We start from the raw sequence: 13,354 nt of genomic DNA, 5'->3' as shown, positions 1-13,354 counted from the left end.
AGAACGAGACCCTGTCAAAAAAATTATTTGGACTTGGATTGGGCTCCGAGTTCTTGCATGATAAAAGAATGGAGGTGGCCCGTCCCCGCCAAGTCCTTTGAAGTTGCTGATTCTCCATTTCCTCCTTTGTGAAAGGGGCGAGCTGGAACCTGGGAGCGATGGCTCTCGGGTTGCACCCGCGCTGACAAGGTGTGCGTTTAGAAACGTGAGGAGATATTGACAGGAACGACAGGAACACGATGCCCAGAGGAAGCCGCAGCCCCAGCCAGAGTAAGGTGGCCCTGAGCCAAGCGGGGAGCTGGGCCAGGGCTGCTCAAGTCCTCTTCTCAAAAGAGCCCCAATGGAGACCCCTTCCCTGCAACAGGAGGTCCTTTGAATTCGGGAATATCATCATTTCTTAATAGGAATGTTGCTTTCTACTTTGCAATGTAATCCAGTTTCTTTTACTGTGAAAATATTTTCCTAAATCTTTGAGTACAATGAATGCCAGTTATAGGCTCGGTGCCCATGGTAGAGCATTAACCCCAACCCCTGTTAGCTGCCCAGCTTGAGAAGGCTTGCAATCTGCTGTTTTTGGACCTGGTCTCTTGTTTGCTCACTGTGATATGCGGGTGGGAAGGGGCTGAGAGCACAAATAATGCTTTGGGTCTGGGAGTTAGAGGGCAAAGTTTCTAGAAAAAGCTGCAATGAACAAGGTCGCTGCTTTCCTCAGCACCTTCATTTAGAACAGTTTGAGTCTCAGTCCTAAAACTAGATATATAAGGATTGTCACATACCTGTTATATTATAATTTAGTCTTAGGCCCCCAACAACTAATTAAGTTAGCCCTCAACCTTCTTGGCGTTCCATACCCCATGGATCAGGGAGTGGTGGGGAGAAGGGACACACATCATCTGGCCTTTGTCCTCAGAAAATATGGCTGTGTTATCCCCACTGCCCAGTTGTATATAACTGCTTCAGTCCCTTAGTTCTCTACTACTTCTACATCCCCCCCAGGACAGAGGAATGTTTGGTGATGGAAGTGGCTATTGTCCCATCTGCTAAGACATGCCATGTGCCATTCCTTCCTGGGGTTCTGCAGCTTGCAAGATGTTCTTTCAAGGAAGCTGGTCACATGCTCCCCTGCCTTGGAACCTGCTAGCCTCTGTGCCTTCCTCCCAGCCCAGGTAAATTATCTTTTTTTATTGTAGAGATAAATCCATCTCTTCCCTTGTTTCTTCTTTAAGATGTGTCCACAAACCCCTTCCACAAGTACCACAAATTCATGCCTCCAAGGGCCACATGGGGATAAGACAGGTGGGAACTGGGTAAACTGCGCATGCCCATTTGTGGCAGAGTTCATGTGACCACCTCATATCTGTGCTCGGAGACCACTTATCATCACCAAGAAGTGGCTGCCTGGTTAGACCAGTAAATCCCAGCTCACAAGCTCTCCTAAGGACGGTTGTACAGTATTCTGCCTGTTATTTCCTCCATCCAACAAAGAATGTGCTCTGCTAACTGCTTTTAAATAAGAGAAAATACTGAGGGTGATATAGTTTAGTCTCAAAGTAGTATTCTGTCATTCTTACCTATGGTAAGAATGGAAGTATAGATGAATGAAGACAGCCCAGGGAGCACAAGCATTTCTGAGGAGCCCCTTTTCTCTTCATAGTTAGAACACAGAATCTTCTGCATGAAATGCATATTTCATAAAAAGGCCAAACTTCAGTTTTCACAAGTACCGAAATGAAATTGATTTGGAATGAGTCAAGATTATCTGCTTCTCTTTTTGTAGTTTGAACTAAGGATCCTTTTACCAAATGTCCTGGAGAAAATGAAGAAGGGAGAGAGGAGTAGTCATAGTTTACTTAGCAAAGAGAAACAAGAAGTCAGATTCTTTACATTCTCTTACATTCTTTATTCTGACCTCAACAGACAGGGAAAGGCACCCATTCTACCCATGTTACTACCTCAGTTTTCCTTACCCTGCTTTACTTCATTGTTTTATTGTGATAAAACACATAAAATTTACTGCTTTAACCATTTTTAAGAATAATTCAATGATATTAAGTTCATTCACATTATTGTGCAACCATTACCACCATCAACTGCAAAAGTTTCTTAGCCTCCTCCATGGAAACTGTACCCATTAAACAATAAACAAACCCCCAACCTTGTACCTCCAGTCCCTGCAATCACCAAGCTGCTATCTGTCCCTGGTTTTGACTACTCTAGGTACCAAAGTGGAATCACAGAACTTGTCCTTTTGTGACTGGCTTATTTCACTTTAATATAGTGTCTTCAAGGATTATCTATTTTGCTTCTTTTTTTGGCAGCACTGTGGTTTGAACTCAGGGCTCACACTTCTGGGTAAGTGCTCTTACTCTTAAGTCACTCTGTCACCCCGTTTTTTGTGATGGGTTTTTTTTGAGATAGGCTCTCTCAAACTTTGAATTATTTGCCTGATCTGGCTTTGAACCTCAATCCTCCTGATCTCTGTCTCCTGACTCTGCCTCCTGAATAGCCAGGATTATAGGCGTGAGTCAGTGACACAGCCATTTTGCTTCATTTTTAATTGATTGACATAGAAGTGTTCCAGGGCAAGCTTGACGCAAATAAAGATCCTGAAGTATTATATAAGAGAAGCGTTCTCACCTGGCACATGCTGCATTTAATATCCCCCCAAAAAATTGTAATACGGAAAAAGTATCAGGGTTTTTTTTTAACATGAAAAAAATGTACTTTTCTTCTTTTTTATCATGTATTATTTTTTGAGACAGGGTCTCACTGTGTAGTGCAGGCTGGCCTCAAACTCTCAGTCCTCTTGCCTCAGCCTGGAGCTTTTTTTTTTTTTTTGGAAAGGAACACAGCTCCTGACCCTGTCTCTACAGTGTGCTGGCACACTGATTCTCCACACCTAGCCCTACTAGCCCTGGCCATAGACAGATGCATTGTGCATTTTGGGGATCAATACTGGTCATCAGAACCCCTCATGTGAGGGTCCCACACGTGAACAAGCCATAACTTTTGTCTGGTCACCTGTGCAAAAGCTGCATGTGCCTATCATGGATAGCCGTTCACTCTTAGTTTTAGAGTGACTTTGTAGAGTTAATGATCTGCCACCTGTTTTGTTCATTCCTTTTATTTATGGAGCCAAAGAAAATACTAAAGCAAAGAAAGGAAATAGAGCAAATCCACAGAAAATAGGGGCTGAAGCCAGTTCCAGACTTGGAATTTTCTCCTTCTCTCCCTACTTTTTCTCATACTCCAAACTAAATCCCCACTCCATAAGACCACACAGTGCCTCAGAGATAAACAGTAACTGTTCTTCAATTATATTTCTTGATTTAATCTGAAACAGAAAGACAGCAAAGATTTCTTTAAAAATAAATAATAAATAACAAATACTCAAAGCTGCTAGGGATAAGAGGCAAGAGGCAGGAAGGTGTGGGAAAGGCTGGTGAAAGGTGCTGTACTATTAAAATCCTATTGGAAGCCAGGCACCAGTGGCTCATGCCTGTAATCCTAGCTACTTGGGAGGCTGAGATCAGGAGGATTACAGTTCAAGGCCAGCCTAGGCAAGTAGTTCACAAGGCCCCCTTCTCCAAAATAACCACAGCAAAATGGACTGGAGGTGTGGCTCAAGAGGTAGAGCGCCTGCAAGCAGGAAGCCCTGAATTCAAACCCTAGTCCCACAACAACGAAAAAGTCCTATTGAAGACTTTTCCTTTTTTTGGTAGTACTAGGGTTTGAACTCAGGGCTTCTCACTAGCAAGGCAAGCGCTCTACCACTTGACCCATACCTTCAGCCCCTGTTTAAAGCTTTTGAATGGTATAGGAAATGCTCTGTATGAAATATTAAATAAAAACAAAAGCTCCTTCCCATCACTTCAATAATTGAGCATTTCTGTCACACACAGCCAAAAATAATAACCATGGCCTTACTAAAAAATTTTTAATTTAATTTAAAATTAAAAATTAAAATTTTAATTGTGACTCCTTGGAGTCACAATTTCTTTTCAAACTTAGGTAATAATTTCTCATTCCAAACCAGAGCATTTTAACAAACATTCAGGTTTCTTCATTTAACTTTCATTTGTGGATTCACCAGATTCTGCATTCTTACCATGTACACTGAAAACAGCAGGCATGGCCTCTGCCCTTCTGGAGTTTTTGGTTTATATAAGAATCCTTTTCTAGTTCACATATGTCATCCATTCGGTGAGGGCGTCCTATTTAAGCCACATCCTCTCCCTCCATACCTGGTCCTCCTGATTCCTCTTACTCAGCTAACAATTCTTTTTTCCAAAGCATTCCTTTATAAACAGAATATTGCTGTGTATATATACAGTTTTGAAAAAGGCACTGATACCTAGTATGTTGTTCCTGCAATTAGAAAATAACTTGCTAAAATATGAATGTTCTATTCCTGATTGATAAGTGTGCTGCACTCACTTGAAGGTTTAAAGTCAAACATGTACATGTTTGGCTGGTTTTTTTTTTTTGAGCTGGTCTCATGTAAACCAGGCTGGCTTCAAGCTGTCAGTCCAGCTACTGAGTGCTTGCATGCATACCACACCTGGCTGTAAGTGGACTTTTTTTTAACCTAATGGCTTATAAATTTAAAATTATATGCCAGAAGTGCTTGGTGCAGTATATGGCATATACTTGATGTGACAAGAAATCTCATTGCTGTTTGGAACACTGATGACCCAGAAATAATCCACACCACTCTGCAAAGCAGAGTAAGTGCTCAGATGAACAGAGCAGGGTGTGTACTAGCTCTGTTGGAATGAACTGTCCCATGCTTGCACTGCTGGCTTGATAGATACTACTAATGTTAAACTTTCTCTGCTGCTGCCAAATTTCAAACGAGCAGACACCCTCGATGTAAGTCTACTGTGAGCACAGAGGAACAAGAAGAAAAGTTGCCCAACTTCAAACATCCCAGGAAAACAGAAACAAATGGATGGGCAATCCTAACTGCTGATACACTGTGGTTATAGGAATGGTTTTGTTTTTAGAACAACTGAGTCACTAAGCTTGTGAACTACAAAGGAACATACCAGGAACCAGTCCTATGTTAAACAGGAAGTAAAACCTGGGTCTTTCAGATGTGGCTGGAGTTCTGTGTGTTGTGTGCCCTATGTAGCCTGACAGACCTGTCCAGAGCAGTTCTTGAGACCTGACTGGTAACCCAGGTGCTGTCTGACTAGCTTTGTTGTCTTTGCAAGGCAAGTGGATTCCTCATCTGTACACTTTGGAGACTGGGTCAGGTGATCCTAGCTGTCAGTTCTCATTTCAGATGTGGAAGTTGCAGGAACCAAAATGATTGAAACCTTTAAAAACCCTAAATCATGAATTACAGAGAATGGAATCCATTTTTCTTCAATAACGATGTTACTACACTTCTAAGTTTGAAAATTAAGTCAACTGTTTTAAAGGGTTCCGCGTATACTTTAATGTACACATTCAGAAGTATTTTTCTAGGTTAGCACCCAACATTTTTATAACTGTTAATTTATTACTAGAATAAATTATATTGGATGCTAAGTGAAATCAAAAAAAAAAAAGAATCCTTTTCTAGTTCACATATGTCATCCATTCGGTGAGGGCGTCCTATTTAAGCCACATCCTCTCCCTCCATACCTGGTCCTCCTGATTCCTCTTACTCAGCTAACAATTCTTTTTTCCAAAGCATGAATCGCTTTTTCACATGCTTTATATTGTCTGTCTGGTGGGATGCAAGCTCTGAGAAGGTCAGCCTTTCTTCTGATTGGTTTTGCTAGCCTGGGATAAGCACACAATATCTATAAGTAAACTTATAAACCTATCCATAATCTCCCTAAAACACTGTCTTGAAGTTGAAGTCTTCCTCTAGAGGCCAAAAACTGTTGCATTGCCAATCAATTAGCCCCCACCCCACTCAGCAATGTCTCAGGGTTTTTTCTTTCCTTATTCTCAAACAGTCTGTTCTACCTCAAAGCTTTCTCCCCTCTCTCCACCTACTTCTCTACCTACCTCTCTCTACTTCTTTCTCCACAAAGGCTGCCTAGTCTGAGCTTCCATGATCTCTTCCAGATTCCTGGGCCTGGCCTTCCTGCATTTCCTTCTATACCCCTTAAAGTCCATACTTCAAGCAGCAATCATGGTGGACTTTTTCAAATGTGCATGAAGTAATCATGCAACTCCCCTGCTTAAAGTCCTTCAACGGCTTCCCAGTCATTTGGAACAAACAAACCCCTGAAGACAGTTCCTAACTGTACCTGACCTCCCACCTTTTGGTTCTGCCCTCAACTATTTCTCTCATAACTTACCATTCTCTGCAATATTATTTATTGTCCCCACTCCCGTCATCAGTACATAAATTCTCTGAGAAATTTATGCTCTCTGCTTTGTCCCCAGCATCAAGTAATTGGAAACTTGATAAAGAGTTCTGGAGTGAACGTACAGGAAATCTTTTTTTTTTTTTGTGGTGCTGGGAATCAAACCCAAGAGCTAGTTCATGCTACCACTGAGCAACACCCCACTCTTCATTCTTTTATTGTTTATGTTTTCTAAGAAATAAATAAAAATGCTTATATTCTTTGTTGCTGGTAAAAAAAAAAAATTGTGGGTATTCATTACTTTTTTGAGAATTTCCTGTAGGGGACATTTGAAACTTCACAGTCATTTTTTAAAGGTTGGTTATTTTAAAAGCTCAGGATGAGGGACCAGGAAGCCCTGAACAATCCCTCCTGGCAGCTGTAGCACAGAATTTTAACTGCTGTGTTCCCATTTGTAGGTGAAACAGTAAGTGCCCCTTGGGTTAAATACATCTATGTAGGTGCTGGCAACCTTGAGGACATGGGTGAAGAAAAGTCCCTTAGAATGGGAACATTACGTTTATAAAGGAGTCAGAGTGTGGGCTGGGACGGTGACTCACGTGGGAGAGCCCTTGCCTAGCAAGAGACCCTGAGGCCAAACCCCAGGACCGCAAACTAAAATAAAATAAAATAAAAGTCCCGGTGATAGCCAGTGAGAAGGAGTGTAAAGGATGATTTTTAACTGCACACTCAGTCTCTACCAAGGCCAGAATGGTGGCACGCACCTGTAATTCTAGCACTTGGAAAGCAGAGGCAGGACGATCAGGAACGTCAAAAAACTTTGTTCCTTTTAAAAATAGTTGGAATATCCTTTGCATTTCCATGTAAATTTGGGTCCAGGTTATAAATGTCTAACATATGTCTGCTGAAATTTTGTTGAATCAATGTGAGAAGGTTACCATCTTAAAACAAAGTCTTCCATTCCACAAACTTTAATATGTTTTTTTTGAGACAGAGTCTCCTTGAACTTGGAATCATCCTGTGTCAACCAAAGTGCTGGGATTACAGGCATGCACCACCATGCCTGGTCACCTTTAATATCTTACAGCAGTGCTTTGTAGTTTTCATTGTACAAGTGTTACACTTCTTCTGTAAAATTCATTCCCAAGTATTTTATTCTTTTGATGCTTCTGTGAATGAAATTAGTTTTCTTAATTTCACTTTCAAATTCTTAGTATACAGAAATAGTTGACTTTTGTGTATTGAATCTGTACCCCTGGGCTTGCTGAGGTTATGTATTGTACACATGTTACTATTATTTCTGCACTTAACATTAAGTAGGAAGTAGCTCATGAACGTATCCCCTACATCTGTTTTGGTTATATGCAAAAGTTTGCTTTACCAGATTTGAACAAGTGCACCTAGTAGCTGAATGAAGAATAAAAAAATCTTTTTTTCCTCTCCTCTGTACTAAGGATCAAGCCCAGGTCTTCCTGCATGCCAGACAAGCCCTCTACGACTGAGCTACATCCCTAGCCCTGGCAGAGTCTTAAAAAACCCTAATTAAGAGACTTGATTGAAGCCCTTAGCAATTTTGCTTATAATTTCCACAAACAGGCACCTGAAGGTCTTTTCAAAGGCCAAATTGTGTTCTGGATTGAGTTTATTCAAATAGACTGTTTCTCTGTTCTCCAGAGAGAGAGAAAGAGAAAAGAAGAAGAGGAGGAGGAGGGGGAGGGGGAAGGGGAGGAGAAGAAGAAGAAAAGAGAGAAAAGAGAGAGAGGGAAGGAGAGAAGAAGGAAAGGAGGGAAGGAGAGAGGAAGGAAGGAAGGGAAGGAGAGAGGGAGGAAGGGAGGGAGAGAGGGAGGAGGGAGGACTGGAAATCCTGATAATCCCATGCCATGACATTGCAGCCATGACAGCCTGTGGCTGCTGCAGCCCTTCCTCCTCCTGTGTGCCGAGCCTGACCGCCTCATTGGATTCTAATATGTCCCCATGCAATTAGAATTCCAGACCAGGCTCTCCACTCGCTGCATGTGGGAGACTGAAATAATTTGTTTCCAGTCAACTTGCATTCAATCCAGCCATTCCTCTAAACTTGCACAGCAGCTTCTGGCAGGAATGGGTTGCGGTAGGGGTTTGTTTGGTGGGGGAAGAAGAGGTGATTAGAGAGATAGTGAAGACAGGAGTATGCCTGTGTTTCCCAAGCTCACAGAGCTGAGAAAAATCTTGAAAGGTCATCCAGAATCATCTGCCCACACATTCTGGCAGCCAACCTCTCCCAGCATTGTCCTGAGGCAGTGAGGAGGAGAAATCCCGTGCTCCTGCAAATCAGTACCTCAGCTGTTCCCAGATGACTGGCTGAGGATTTGGGAAGAGGCTTACAGAACTGAGGAGTGGGATGAAAGAATTTTAAAAATCATGATCACACTGACTGGGAATATCCTCATATCCTTTAACCGAATATCAAAAGGAAACTCTTAGGGAACATAGAATGAAGGGCCTGGGGACGTAGCTCTGTGGTAGAGCACTTGCCCTGGGTTCGATCCCAGCACTAAGAAAAAAAATGCAAATAGAAACATTCAGCCAGGAGTGTTGATACATACCTGTAATCCCGGCAGCACCCAGGAGACTAAGGCAGCCTTGGCTACATAGCAAGACCCTGTCTCAAAAACAAAGAATAGGACAGCAGAGTGGCTCAAGTGATAGCCTGCCTAGCAAGTGTGAAAAGCCCTAAATGCAAACCCCAGGACTTCCCCCACCAAAAAATAGAATGGCTTGGTGTCTGCAGACTACTCACCTGCTCAAGTCTCTAAATAAACTTCCCTTGGACAAGTAAAGATGACTAATGAATTCTAACCAGATATACTGACCATGTGAATTCAGGACCCAAAAAAAAACTCTACCTGCATTCGAAACTCTAAGGTTACAGAAAGAAAATCAAGAGTCCTTGTGAAGGATAAAGTCAAAAGCACCTGCTGTCTTTCAAACAATACAGGATTGCTTTCAAGTGTCAAAATGTGAAGTGTTGTCAGCGTGTCATAAACGTTTGTTACGGAATTACCGGATTGAAATCACAAGTCTCAGGAAGCTGGGCCAGCTCCTTCACTTTGTGGTGGTCCAGGGGAAAAAGTAATGCTGGAGGGCTGGCCCAGTCCTGTGTCACCACAGTAGCACTTCCTGGTAATGCGTTTGCACCTCAGAGACGGAAAAGGTGAAACCCAAATCAATGAGGTGGTTTGGTTTGGTTTTGGGGGTGGGTGTTAGTTTGTGTTTTGGGGATGGAACCCAGGGCCCTGCACAGACCTGCCAAGCCCTACCACAAACTCCACCCCGAGCCCCCATCCATACTGAGGATTTAAACAGAGTCACCAAGAGTGCGGTCACTGAACCAAGGAGAGGCCACCTAGCAACTACAGCCCTTCGTGTTTTGCACGCCACCCCGCTTTCAAACGTCATTTAAAGACATCAGGAAAGTCACTTAAATTCTGCCAAGAAGCGCGGCAACTCAGAAAAACACAGCCCATCAGATAAGATCTGGAAAGCAAGGAAGTCCTTGCTCCAGCACCGACAAGCTCAGGCCGGCCCTGCTGCCCTGGCTGCGGCCGCCCATCCTTCACCCAGGGCTCGCGCATCACGGTCGTGCCGCCCTCCGGTGCTGCCAGCCGCAGATTTGATCCACAGTCCCTTCCACAGCCTTGCCTAAGGTTCTCCATTTTTCTTGTTCTTTTCGGTGGTACCCGGGTTTGAACTCAGGCCCTCACACTTGAGTCCCAGTGCCAGCAATTTTTTGCTTTGGTTAGTTTTTGGGTAGGATCTCACTCTTTCTGCATGGGCGGACCTACAACGCCTTTGCAGCTAGGATTACAGCAGCACTCCACCACACCCAGATTGTTTGGTTAGATGTGCTCTTCCTAACTTTTTGTGCAGGTTGTCCTCAGACCTCAATTATTTTCCTGATGCCTCCTGAGTAGCTGGGATTACAGATGTGCACCACCATACCTGTCCCTTTCCTTTTTTTTTTTTGATAGATCTATGACTTCTTTTCAATTCAAGATCATCCTTGCGTCTTTTTATCACCAAGTTAGGTGTTGTCAATTGTGCCACTCTTTACTCTTCACTCTTTCTTCAAATGCAAGGTGCTGTAGGAAAATGTGTACCCATTCCCACAGTATGACTCAGGAGAAGCTGTTGGTTTGCAATTAAAAAAAAATTGAAACATGTTTATATAGAAGACCCAGTGGTTAAGAGTCTTCCTCCCTACTTTTGAACTTGACACATTCCTGTGCTGTCTTAGTTCCTGAAAGAAGGCTGTTTGCCTAGGTCTCCTAGGTAGGAAAAATACATCTGTTGTTCCATGATGTTCTTCTTTACATTTTCCTGAGCAAATACAACACATGATCACTTTTGTTTTTTTTCATAACACAGGGTCTCAAGATGTAACCCAGGATGGCCTTGAACTCTCTATGTAGCCCAGGCTGGCCTTAAATTTGCAATCCTCCTGGCTCTGCCTTCCAAGTGCTGCATAATCACTTTGAACATTTGTTCAAACGTTACAGAAATTCAGAGTGTAGTCATATGACATCTAACCCTCAAGGACAATTTCAGCTTAGGTATTGGGTATATTTTTAAAATATATTCATATAGTTCAAAAATCAAACGTATAGGCTGTGGGTGTGACTCAGTGGTAGAACACTTGTCTGGTATATACAAGGCACTGGGTTTGACCTCTACCATCACAAAGAAAATGAGAAAAAGGAATCCAGCCTATATAAGATGCACAGTGAAGATTTCCTTCTCCTTCATCTTCTCGAACACACCACCTCCACTAGGAAGCCCCATTTCAGACATGACAGTTTGGATGCGTGGATGCTGTGGATGGCTAGGAGCACAGGGAGAGGTGAACCCAGCTAAGAGCCAGGGTGGCTCAAGCACACTCCTCACCTATTCACAAGGCACTGGGAGACCCAGTTTCCTCTAGGGACAAGCAAAATTGTCCCAACCTCCTATTGGGGCAATTCCACATGTTGACTCACTGTGAGGAAATGGAAATCACAGCATACCAAGAGACAGAAACTAGAGAATGTTCTTTTATTCTCCCTCTCTATAAAGTAGAGCACCAATGCAAACAAAAACTCAGCATCTGTCTGAAAGTGAAGCTTGTCGAAAGTACAAACAGTCCCAGGTCCCTGAGGTGATAAAGTTTACAATTCAACAGGTGGCCAGCCTTGGATTGTTTTGTTCTTGTTTTTGTTTTGGTGCCGGGAATCGAACCCAAGACCTGCGTATGCTAAGTATATGCAAAACCACTGAGCTGCACCCCAGCCCTGAGCCTTGGGCTTTGCTGAAAAGTTCAGCAGAGCTTCAAAAAACTCAATCGTTCCAAGAAATCCTCTGACCTATTTTGTTATTTCTCCCAACACAAAAATTAAAGGTTCATGACGTCAGCCAATGACAATCTTCCTTAATTTCTTTTGGAAAACTTTCTCCCTGCCTTATACACACACTTCAAAGAAACAAGCAAGCATACTCTTCAGAGGACTCATCTGCAGAAAAGGATATTCTCTCTCTCTCTCTCTCTCTAAGTTGTTCTCTTTCCTCATAGCATAGACATTTCCTGAAAGGAACTCGGAAACCTTGTACTTTCTTAAGAACAGTAGTCCCATTCTGTTAAGCACATCCTACATGGTTATGTTGGAGGAACTCAGACCTATACAGGGAATTTTTCCAGTGTCTTCTATAATAACAACTTACGCCACTTCTCAAAGAGCAATACTCAATTTCTAGCTACATTTCCCTTCTATCTTTGGCTACTTCTGTCACTGTGGAACCAGAATATCCCCAGTACCATTTGACAGTTCTTTCTTTTAACTTCTCTCTGCCCTATTCTGCCAATAAATAGCTATCTTTTATTAAATATCTCAGTACTCAGTTTAACTTGGGATATATAGTGCATGCCATTTCTTCCTTGTCCTGGTTCCTCTAGCCAACTCAGGAAGAAACACAAATAAAACTGCTAAAGAAGTGAACAAAAGCCCAGCACAGTGGTACACATCTGTAATTCCAGCCTCAGGAGGAGGAGGCAGGATCTGGAATTCCAGACCAGCCAGTGAGACACTGCTGGAAGAAATGAGGGAAGAGAACGAAAGGGAAGGGAAGGAGGAGAGGGGAGAAAGGGGAGAAGAGAAGAGGGGAGAGGAAAAAGAAGCGAGCAAGAATTGAGCAAAGAACTAAAGGCTGAGTTGGAATAAGCATCAAGAGAAACCTCAACCACGTAAGTCAAATTAGTGTTCAGGTATTTGAAACACAAGAGCTGAAAGTGCCCTTTGGACACTGCTGTGTGGCCCCTGTGTTTATAGAGGACGAGAAAGTTACCCATCCAGGATCGGCAGCACAGCAGGAATAGAGACCAGCTCTCCCTCCTTTGCTCTTAGTCCAATGGTCAGGAGACCTCTTCCTGCTACTCTACTTTCTGAGGAGAGTAAGATGCTATGGTTTGGATATGGAGTGTCCTCTTAAAAGGCTTGTGTTTCCAAGGCTTGGTCCCTGATCCACGTAGCATGCAGCAGTGGGACTTTTGGGAAGTGAGTGGATCATGAGTGCTCTGCCTTGTGAATCCTCTGGGAGGTGGTGGAACTGTGGAACCAAGGCTGGAGGAAGCAGATCAATAGGAGCACGACTTTGAAGGCTATGGCTCCCTGTCCCCTTCCTATCCTCTTACTGCATCCTGACTGCCATGAGCTGAGCAGCTCTGCTCCACCACGCCCTTCTGCCATGATGGACTGCCTCACCCAGGAACACTGGAGCCATGGAGCATGGATGGAAACCTCGGACATCATGAACCAAAATAAATCCTTCCTCCTTTGTTTTCTCAGGCACTTTTGTCACAGTGTGTAAAAACTGACTAACACAAAAGATAACAGCTTAATCCTATTCGTACCCTATCTTTACAGGGACATCTTCACCCTATATGATGCTAGATGGCCTGTGCTCAGTACTATGAGTGCCACCTCTACACTCTTCCAACTTCAACCACCTGAACCAGAATAAAAATGAATCCGTTTGCA

This window comes from Castor canadensis, chromosome 13, assembly GCF_047511655.1.
Source record: "Castor canadensis chromosome 13, mCasCan1.hap1v2, whole genome shotgun sequence".
Taxonomy (NCBI): domain Eukaryota; kingdom Metazoa; phylum Chordata; class Mammalia; order Rodentia; family Castoridae; genus Castor; species Castor canadensis.
The sequence above is the reverse complement of the archived record's forward strand: the minus strand, read 5'-3'. Positions refer to the sequence as shown.